Source organism: Sturnira hondurensis, unplaced genomic scaffold (genome assembly GCF_014824575.4).
Source record: "Sturnira hondurensis isolate 20B ecotype Veracruz unplaced genomic scaffold, ASM1482457v3 Scaffold0023226, whole genome shotgun sequence".
Taxonomy (NCBI): domain Eukaryota; kingdom Metazoa; phylum Chordata; class Mammalia; order Chiroptera; family Phyllostomidae; genus Sturnira; species Sturnira hondurensis.
In genome coordinates this window covers 223,233-233,708 of record NW_028095857.1, presented here as the reverse complement: position 1 = coordinate 233,708, position 10,476 = coordinate 223,233, and the positions used below count along the sequence as shown (strand labels likewise).

The 10,476-nt window shown below is 40.8% G+C and overlaps 1 pseudogene; it reads left to right on the top strand.

Moving 5' to 3' along the window:
* Nucleotides 1–569: 569 nt before the first annotated feature.
* LOC118980728 (ATP-binding cassette sub-family F member 2-like) overlaps nt 570–10,476 on the top strand; it is a 50,291-nt pseudogene continuing 40,384 nt past the window's right edge.

Sequence of the window (10,476 nt, the reverse complement as noted above, 5' to 3'; positions counted from 1 at the left end):
CGTTCAGCAAACCCCCGGACGACCACTTCAGCTGAAGTTCTCCAAAAAGTAGGACTCTTACTCCTCCTAGGGGTCATGCAGTGCTCCGGGCAAGAGCTCCAAGAATGGGTAATAATTAGAACAGCTGATGGCACTGTGATTGCCACCAACTATACTTGGAGAACACCTGTCTCCCTGAGGACTGATTTCTCCCAGTTTTTTGGTGACAGACTCTGTGATGATGGCAGGCTGCACTCGATAAACCCACTGTAGGTCCGGCAGCCAGACCTCCCCATGGTCCTCCATCCGTTATCCAGCCTGGAGGAAATTCCCTTGAAAATAGCTCCCTATCTACTACCCCACATTCCGAAGGGATCTCAGTTTTGACTCCCCACCATCCTCCAGAGGGGACCCACAACCGAGGGGAATCAGCTTTAGACTTGCTAGATAAGATTTTCCCTTTCTTCAATGATACTCAACCCGAGATTACCGAGTCATGTTGGTTATGCTTAAGCCCAAGACCCCCATTTTACGTAGGAATAGGAGCCAATACCTCAGGACTAATTTTGGATTCCGTCCCCGTGTCAACCATGGAAAATTGCGAGGCAGACGGGTCACTCACCCTTGCCGAGTTTCACGGGAACGGAACCTGTTACCTCCTGGAGGGCTATAACCTAACTTCTTCAGACTACAGCAGTTACTGCCTTGACCAAGTGCCTGTAAATATTAACAAAACCAAAGAACCTAGGTTTCCCCAAGCACCTGAAGGAGTATGGTTCATTTGCACCCAAGGAAAACTCCTATCTCAGACTTTTTCTAGGGACATATCCTTACTCCAAGACCAAGTAGTGTACTTAGAAAGACAAGTTGATTCCTTGGCAGAAGTAGCTTTGCAAAATAGACGAGGCCTAGATTTATTATTCCTCAAACAAGGGGGTTTATGCGCCGCCCTAGGGGAAGAATGCTGTTTTTATGCAAACCACTCTGGCGTCATAAGGGAAAGCATAAAAACACTCACCAAAAGACTTAGAGAAAGAGAAAGTGAACCAGACAGCCCCAATTGGTTTGCTTCACTGTTTAGAACTTCACCTTGGCTTACCACCTTAGTGTCGGCCTTAGTAGGTCCCCTCTTACTCCTCCTGCTGACCCTGACCCTAGGGCCAGTCATTCTCAAAAGACTCCTTGCATTTATCAAAGATAGGATAGACGGGGTCAAACTTATGGTCCTGTCCCAACCTTATACAATACTACCCCAAGAAGAACAGTCAATGGTTTGACTAATAACCTTGAGAAGGGGGGAATGTAAGGTTACGACAAAATGGAAAATGCAACAAGGTGTAAAGCAGGATGTTATTGCTTAAGGCTGTACTCCCCGCCCCCAGAATGTTCCAGGAAGATGGGATGAGTGGTTAGCCAAGTAAATAGCCAAATAAGGTAAATATGTGGAGCAAGGCAGACCGCCAGAATCTGCCCGCCAACGAGTAACCCCGCCAATCAAAAGAAAAAGCTGTGTTCAATTGCACCAATTGCTAACAGCCACATCTGCTTCTGGATACTGCTTGCTTGCTGCGCTCTATAAAACCCCTGTAGTCTGTAAGCCAGGCGCGACTTCCATATTGCAGCTCTGAGGAGCTACGTGACTCTGGTCACAGTTGGGGAAGTTCGCCCCTGCGCAGGTAAACCTTTTGGCCAATAAATAACATCACGAGCTCTAAGTGCCTGGACATTTGGTTTCTCGCCATTCGAATACAACAATAATGAGCCAAGCTTAGAAGACTATACAGAAAGGAGTACAAAAATACTATTAAAATAAGAGATGTAAGATAATGAAAAAATGATAATAATATAAATATGCAGTAGCTTGTATTTTTTCTGCCATAGCAAAGTAAAATTTGTCTCACTGTCTCAACTGTTGGGATGCTCCATTTTTGGGTCCAACTCTGGTCCTTTCACAGTTCCAAGTTTTTTGTCTCACTTGTGGGTATCAAAGAAAAAAGAAAAAAAGAAGGCAGGAGAAGTGAGGAAGAAGAAATAAAATTGGAAAGAAAGGAAGGAGGAATAAAGCAAGAAGGAAAGAGAGGAAAAAGGTATTGAAAGATAAACAGTAATAATTTTTTAAATAAAAGATTTTTAAAAATCCACCTGTTGTTGATTTCAAACTGGCCAAGCAACTTTTTTCTGGTCTTTCTGGCTGCAGGAGCTGAGGGGCGATTGGTGTGGCCTTTCTTGTGTACTCAGCCAGTCTTGAAAGTTCTCTCCTAAGAGCTAGTCTGGCGCCTCTCCCCAGTGCCCCAGGCGGGGGATCCAGGTCTTCTCTAGTGCACTCTTTCCCTGGGTGTCATTGCCATGGCTGGGGTGTTTGTGGGTGCAATCACCTCTCAGGCTTCTTGGGTCCTTCAGGCTTGGGAGTGAACCCTTATCAGTGCTATGGGGAAAGAAAGAACTTCTGTGCAGCCTCAGGATTGCTGCCTGGCTGGGTGGGCGGGAGTAAGACAAGAGGCTGTCACAAGAGAACCCCCCAAACACTTTTACTTTTTGAGAAATCTCTCCTACTCAAGCCTGCTGCTCAGTACATCCCAATTCCCCAGCCAGACCGGTGACTATGTGGGTCAGTGCTCATCATTTCAGGGCTCTCAACTCTCCTAAACTGGTATCCACAGACTCTGCAGGTTATCATGGCCCTTGTGTGTTTTCCTCTTTGTCCTTATTCCCCTCTCTTCAACTTCAAGCAACAAGGACTCTCCTGGTGCTGCTCAAACCCTGCTTGGCCAGGGAAGGAGGGAGCAGTTGACCTGGCTCTCTTCCAAGGACTCTGTGGCAGGCCTGGGACTCTCGAAGAGTCTGAGGTAAACCCAGCACTGGGCGCCAAGCACTGAGCTCCAAGTGCAGGGCACTGGGCCCCAGGCCTGGGGCTACAGCCCTGTCTCTGTGCTGGTCCCTGGGACCTTATTGTCCTTATTGTCCTGCAGTAATCTCCTTAACTTCTGGTTTTTCAGTGGTCGATACAATTTGATCTCTTATTTTCATATATGCTGGGGTACTGTTGGATGTTTGCTCTTTTCCTCCTTAGATCATCCAGGGTTTTCTCCTGTGTGTAGGAGGAAGTGGAATCTGCTCCCTCCTATTCCATCACCATCTTCCAATCTTCTCACATCTCACTCCCAAGTCCAGCACGTGGCATTTAAAATGTGAAATTACAGCTTAATATTTCTTTGAAGATAGTATGAAGTTAAAAATTAAAAATTTAAACATCATGAGATATTTCATGTCCTGTAGAGAAGAAAATGATATTACCAGTTAAGAGCTAAAAATCTATAAAATTCATTTTATTTCTAGAAAATACTGTCTAATCCATTGGTGGTATTTAAGATAAATGATAATTCAGGTATAAATCATCTCCTGGTGAATTCAATATGTTATTGGATGTTAGTTGTTTTCTTCTCCTCTTTTATTTTCTACTCCTTTCTTTTGCCTCTTTTTGGTTATGTCCTAGGGCATAGTTTATATTTAGCTGCTACTCATATATGCCATCATATCAGTTGCTAAAATAATGATATACTTCATACTAGTTCCTGAATGGCTGCTGTTTTGCACTGCTCATGCACAACCTCACTACCATGAGGACCTTTATCTTCCTTTCATAGGTCCCATCATTTGTGGGACCCTGTAACTAAAAGGTTAGGGAGTCATAAATTTTGGCATTGCAGTTGTTATTCCAGGACACTTTTTCCAGTGATATGGCTGGCTTCTGTTCTGATGAGTTGGTATCTATGCTTTCCAAGTTGCTACATATTTTTGAGTCTGTTTTTCTACCTCTCCACATTTAAAAGAGGTTGGTCAGAGATGGTTCCAAGCAACGTTTATTTTCAGTGGCCCCACTTGACCTTGGAATAACTTCCCCTGCTTCCCACCTGCTTGTTGTGCCTTAGCTCTACCACTCTACCTAGCAAATCATACCTATGCTATACTCAAATATCTGACTTATTTACCTGTATTATAGTGATATTGTTTGATAATGTCTGAATGTGTTGTTCTCAGGATTATTTGAATTTCAACAGATAACCCATGGAAAAACATTTTAGTAAAAATTAATGATTATAACCATCTTCCATTTTATATTTACTGACGGCCAAAGAATATATTAGTTGCTTTAGCTGTACTGAGTCTAATTCTAATAATCTGCAGATTGTAGATGAGCAAACTGAGTTTCGAGAGCCTAAAATCACAGTGAGGGTGACAATTAATATTCGGACTTAAAATCAGGTCTGTCTGTCTCTGAAACTCATGTTCATATATTACCACAACACCCAATAGCTGAATTTGGGGTTCAGCAGCATAATAGAAAGAAAGGGGTTTTAATGATTGAGGCTGAGCAAGAGCAATAATACCAGTAATTCCACCCTTTATATTAGATGAATAAGGGAGTGCCTCCTCTGCCTCCATCTAAGAGTATACTTAGGCTGAATTGGAATCTGAACAATTTGAGAAAAAAAAAACAAAATAGTGTTTGTCTGTGGGGGAGCTTCCACTCACAGAGCCCTCCTGGCTGCCGCAGATGAGAATAAGTCTACCAAGACATGATGTACTTCGAGAGGAAAGATAGCCAGTCTCTCAGAGGAGAAGGTCCTTGAGCCTGTTTCTTAATGGACTTTTATTGGGTTTCATTTGCATTAATCATTGTCAGGAACTAATGATCGTATGAGAGATAGCAACATTCAAAGAACTGTAAGGGCTTATTCTGAGTCAGGGTCAAATAGATAGAGCGACACCAAAGAGCCATAAAACTGGGAAACAAACTCATTTTATGTATGGACTTCTATCATTTAAATTGAGGGCATTCTCTTTTTTCCACTTTATTTAATTATTGTTCAAGTACAGTTTTCTGTTTTTTACTCCCATCCCAGCCCACCCCCCAGTGCTCCCCACCTCTATCCCATTTCCACCCCCCTTAGTTGTTGTCCATGTGCCCTTTATACTAGTTCCTGTAAATCCTTCCTGTTTCCCCCCTGAAATTCCCTCTCCTCTCCCCTCTGGTCACTGTCCCTCTGTCCTCTATTTCAGTGTCTTTGTTTTTATTTTGCTTGCTTGTTTGTTTTGTTGTTTAGCTTCCTGTTAAAGGTGAGATCATATGGTATTTGTCTTCAAACACCTGGCTTATTTCACTCAGCATAATGCTCCCATCTATCCATGCTGTTGCAAAGGGTAGGAACTCCTTCTTTCTTTTGGCTGCATAGAATTCCATTGTGTATATATACCATATTTTTTGATCCATTCATTTACTGGACAGCTATATGCAAAAAAAATGAAACTCGAGCACCAATTTACACCATACACCAAAATAAATTCAAGGTGGATAAAAGACTTAAATATAAGCCATGACACCATTAAAATCCTAGAAGAAAACATTGACAGGTAAATCTCAGATATTTCACACAGCAACTTTTTTACTGATATGCCCCCTAGATCAAGGGACATAAAGAAAGAATAAATAAATCAAGATCTAGATCTCATCAAAATTAAAAGCTTTTGCATGCCTAAAGAAAACAGTATTAAAATAAAAAGAGAACCAACTGTATGGGAAAACATATTTGCCAATGATACCTCAGACAAAGGTTTAATCTCCAAAATATACAAAGAACTTACACAACTCCACTGTAAATTGAGGGCATTCTTAGCAAAACAGACTTCATAGGATTTTATGCATTCATTCTTAGGCCTGACTGACCTAGAAACAGCCCATTCCAACACAGGGCCACATCCACCTCTAGCATTGTTTCAGGCTTAAGTCAGGCAGGGGGAGTAAGGCAGCCAAGAGATCAGGAGACTTTTTACAGATAGAATGACTGAGTTTATGAGGAAGCTGAAAGGTGAAGGTCATTCACTCCTTTTCTATCATCCCATAAATCCCTCCCTGATGGCCTTCATGATGACTGTACCTGTCTTAGGTTGTCCCTCCTTTGAGGAATCTTACCCTTCATTGACTAACCAGTCATCTTCCTGGGGCCAAGCAGGGTGAAGTAAAGGGGGCAGAGGCTGCATCCCTTCCAGGAAGATCAGCTTTGTCTCCTTAGTGGCTTATGGTCCCAAGGTCCTTTACTCAGCCTTAGCCACAGGGGTTACAGCTTCTGAAACCAGGCAGAGCAGTTCCCAACATTTGTCACTTAATCACAGAATTATAGTCTTATATTTGGAAGATACTTTAAAAATAATCTAACTTCTGTAACAAATACACTATGACAGATGTCCTTCAATAGCATTGTGACTATTTTCAGTGATGAGATACTTTGTCCCTCAGAAAATAAGTCATTCTATCATGGGACATATTTGTTTATTTTTTTCTTATGTTAAGCATAGAATAGCTTTCAATATGTTGAAATCCTTTAAATGTATGCACACATATGATAAAGTAAGAATAGTAGCTATAAGTGTGTGTATATATTTATTTTTAAAGTATATTTTATTGATTATGCTGTTACAGGTGTTCATATTTTTCCCCTTTGCCCCACAATCTCCCAATAGCCCCCTCCCTCTGGCAATCCATGTGCCTTGGTGTGACCCTCTTTGGGTCCAATTTATTTGGGACTCTCTGTGCTTCCTGGACTTGTTTGTCTATTCTCTTCTGCAAATTAGAAAAGTTTTCTTTTATTATTTTTTCAAATACATTTTCAACTTCTTGCCCTTCTTCTCCTTCTGGCACTGCCATGATTCAGATGTTGGCATGTTTATAGTTGTTCCAGAGGTTCCTAAGCCTCTCCTCACTTCTTAAAATTCTTGTTTCCTATTTCTGTTCTGTGTGAATGCTTATTTCTTCCATTTGTTCCAAATCTTTGATTTGAAACCTGTCCTCCTTTTCTTCATTATTGATTCTCTGTATATTTTCCTTGGTCTCACTTTGTATAACCTTCACTTCTTCCTTTATTTTGTGGCTGTACTCCGTCATTTCATTGTGCATCCTGTTCACTAGTGCCTTGAACTCTGCATCTAAAAGGTTGACTATCTCCATGTCACTTAGTTCTTTTTCTGAAGTTTTGATCCATTCCTTCATCTGAAACTTATTGCCCTGTTCTCATTTTGGCAGCCTCTCTATGTATCTGTGTGTTAGGTAGAGCCACTTTGACCCCCATGTTTGACACACCGGTTACATGGTAAGGGGTGGAGTTGTAGATATTCATGAGGGCAGGGCAGCCTACCTCATTCTTTTGTGGTGCTGTACATGAGGGAGGGGTCAAAGAAGGAACAATGCCACATTCTCTGCTCTAACCCATTTCCAGTTCCTTCACCTACTTCCAGTATGTTACTGGTGCCCTTCTAGCTGTTGCCTGGTTCTGAATTAGAGAGTGGGTGTGTTTGTGTACATTCTAGGGTCCTGTGGGTCTTTTAAGAGTACTCTCCTATGGGACCAACAGTTTATTCTGTGATCCCAACCCCTCCCCCCTAGTTTTTATAGACAGAGGTTATACACTTATTTTCCTAGTGCTGGAAACCTGGACTGCAAGGTCTGATCCAAAGCTGGGATCTCTCACTCCCCAGTTGCCCCCCACACACAGTTTTTTATCCACAACATGTGAACATCCACCACTTCTGTTGCCTCACCCTCTCCACACTGCATCCTCTTTGCCCCTGACTTCTCATCTCTACCCCTCCTTACCCATCTGGATGAATATTTCTTCTACAATGCTTGGTTGTCCAACTTCCATAACATTTTATTTTCTGGCAGTTCTGGTTGTTTTTTTGTTTTCAGATTAGTTGTCATCCCTTCCTATGGTTGTGCAAGAAAGTGAAGTATGTCTGCCTACACTGCTATCTTGGCTGTAAGTCTCTACATTTATACATTTCTTATGTCTCCCCTTTCCATATTAAGCATTACAAGTATTTTCAACTTTTCCTTATGTAAAATTACTTTTAGATTAAATATTATATTCAGTGTATCTACAATTGTTTTTCAAGATGTGCAATTCTTGTTTTGAGAAGAAAAAGGCTATGTGGTCAAATAAGTTTGTGAGATGTTGGACTAATGTATTTCCTGCAATATTTTCATGATTCTTTGAAAAATTTATATGTATTATGTTTTCTCAACTATGGAGCAAAACTCTGATTCTTTTGATTCTGACTTTGATTCTCAGGCACTTCCTATGAGTTTAATAAATACATGTTCTTCACAAAGTAAATGAGTGATGGGGAGGAAGAAGGAGAAAAAGTGAAGAGGAAGAAGGAAAAAGGGAGAAATAATCAAAGCTATTAGGTTTGAGACTCTCTGAGATTACTTTTAAGAACACAGTTTCTAGGTAAGGTGTGTGATATTGACAAGTGTTTCAAGAAGTGGATTCAGAAGTGTTTCTAGGAGTATGTCTAAGCAGATCAGATATACTGAAACATTTGGAATCATTGATGATTATATGGGCACCAGAATGATCTACAATGTATTTTCAATATCTCTTTCTGGTTCATCTCATCTCAAATGATGTCTGCTAACAACATTGTGCAAAACATGAATGTTACAGTGGTGGGTGTGATAGCTTTTGAACTGTACTTGAACTGAACTTGGAGAAAAATTGATACCACCATAATTTGTTTTAGCAATTTAGCCAAACTTAATCTCCAGTGTATGGTTGGGGAATTCTAGAAACAGAAGTGTGAGAACTTGACTAACAGCATGGCGGTCTGGAGGAATACAGAAGATTAAATACTTGGAGCTTCAGTTTTACCTCCACCAACTAAAAATCAGGCTCTCATATCATTTGTATCTTATGTTGATGAAGCTGTGAATTTTGGATGTATGATCCCACAAGATTGGCTACCTACCAGTAAAGATAAGTACCTGTCTCATGTGTACCACAAATGAAACCATTCCAAGTGGCAGCAGATATCAGATTTAAAACACACTCACTAGTGGAACTGCTCATGACTGATGAAGAATGTGATGCTCAAAAAGTTAATAAAACTGTGCACTTGGAACAACTTGTTTTCACAACAAAGTTGTAATATGATACATATGTATGGACAGCTCAACTAACTGCTAAAAATGTTTGGCCCTTTTTCCACTGGTAAAACCAACTTAGTTTCAGCTCCAGCTTGCAAATGTTCATGCTTGTGCTAATTAGATCAATGAAAACTCTCCATTCAATGATTGTATTGATAAAAAATAAATCTGGTGTAAGAAAGGAAAAATTATTATAAAAATATCATGGCTTAGACTGCAAAGGAGTTCATGAAGTAACTATTTGTTAAATCCATTAAAAGAGAATAGAAAGTAGGGATAACACCTACTCTAGTAGTTCTTAACAGTAACACCAACACAGTGATTGCATACAATGGCAATCTGACCAACTTTATTCATCAGCAAGCTTTAAGAGGCAGACGGATTAGAGTTATCACCAACATGAAGACACAGGTAGAAATGTTTCACTTCCTCACACAACCGAAAGAAGGACAACAATCAATATAAAAAAATAAACAATCAGAAGTACCAGAAAATCAAAAACAACAGAACTCTGACAACAAAGAAGTTAAAGAAACATTCACCCAGGCTGGTAGGAGGGACGGAGACAGGACATGAGCAGCCAAATGAAGAGGATGAGCAGAGGCAGCACACTGCACCGGTGAGGCGGGGCTGGCTGAGAGGACTCACAGCAAGATGGAAGACTGCATGGGCAGGGCAGGGCAGGCTAAACAGAAAACTAAAGCCTCAAAGCTAGCTGTGAACTACTGCAGGGGTTGACATGTGGGAGAAACTCCCAGTCTCATGCAAGAGAGTTCCTTCAAATGTGGGGCTAGAGCAGAGCAAGTGAGCAGCATTGTTCCCTCTCTGGCCCTCCAACCCCCAAAGAAAGCACCACAACACAGCAAAAAGAGTTGCCTGGCCCTGGAAAATAACTTAGAATCTGCCCCCTTACAACACAGCAGGTGTGCCCAGACAAAGAAATGTGGCCTAAATGAAAGAACACATCAAAGATCCAGAAAAAGAGCTAAGTGACAAGGAGATAGCCAACTTATCTGATTCAGAGTTCAAAACACTGGTAATCAGGATGCTCACAGAACTGACTGAGCATGGTCAGAAAATGAAGGGAGAAATAAAGGCTACCCAAAGTGAAATAAAGCAAAATATGCAAGAAACCAACATTGAAAGGAAGGAAACCAGGACTCAAATCAATGGTGTGGAACAAAAGGAAGAAATAAACATCCCAACACAACATAATTAAGAAACAAGAATTCAAAAAAAAATAGGAGATGCTTAGGAATCTCTGGGGCAACTATACACATTCCAATATCCAAATCATAGGGGTCCTAAAGTAGAAGAACAAGAGAAAGAAGTTGAAAATTATTTGAACAACTAATGAAGGGAAACTTCCCCAATCTGGTGAAGAAAATAGACTTCCACTTAGCCCAAAAAGCTAAGAGTTCCAAATAAATTAGACTCAAGGAGGAACACACCAAGGCACATCATAATTAAGGTATCTAATATTAATGAAAAAGAATCTTTTAAAAAGCATTTTTATT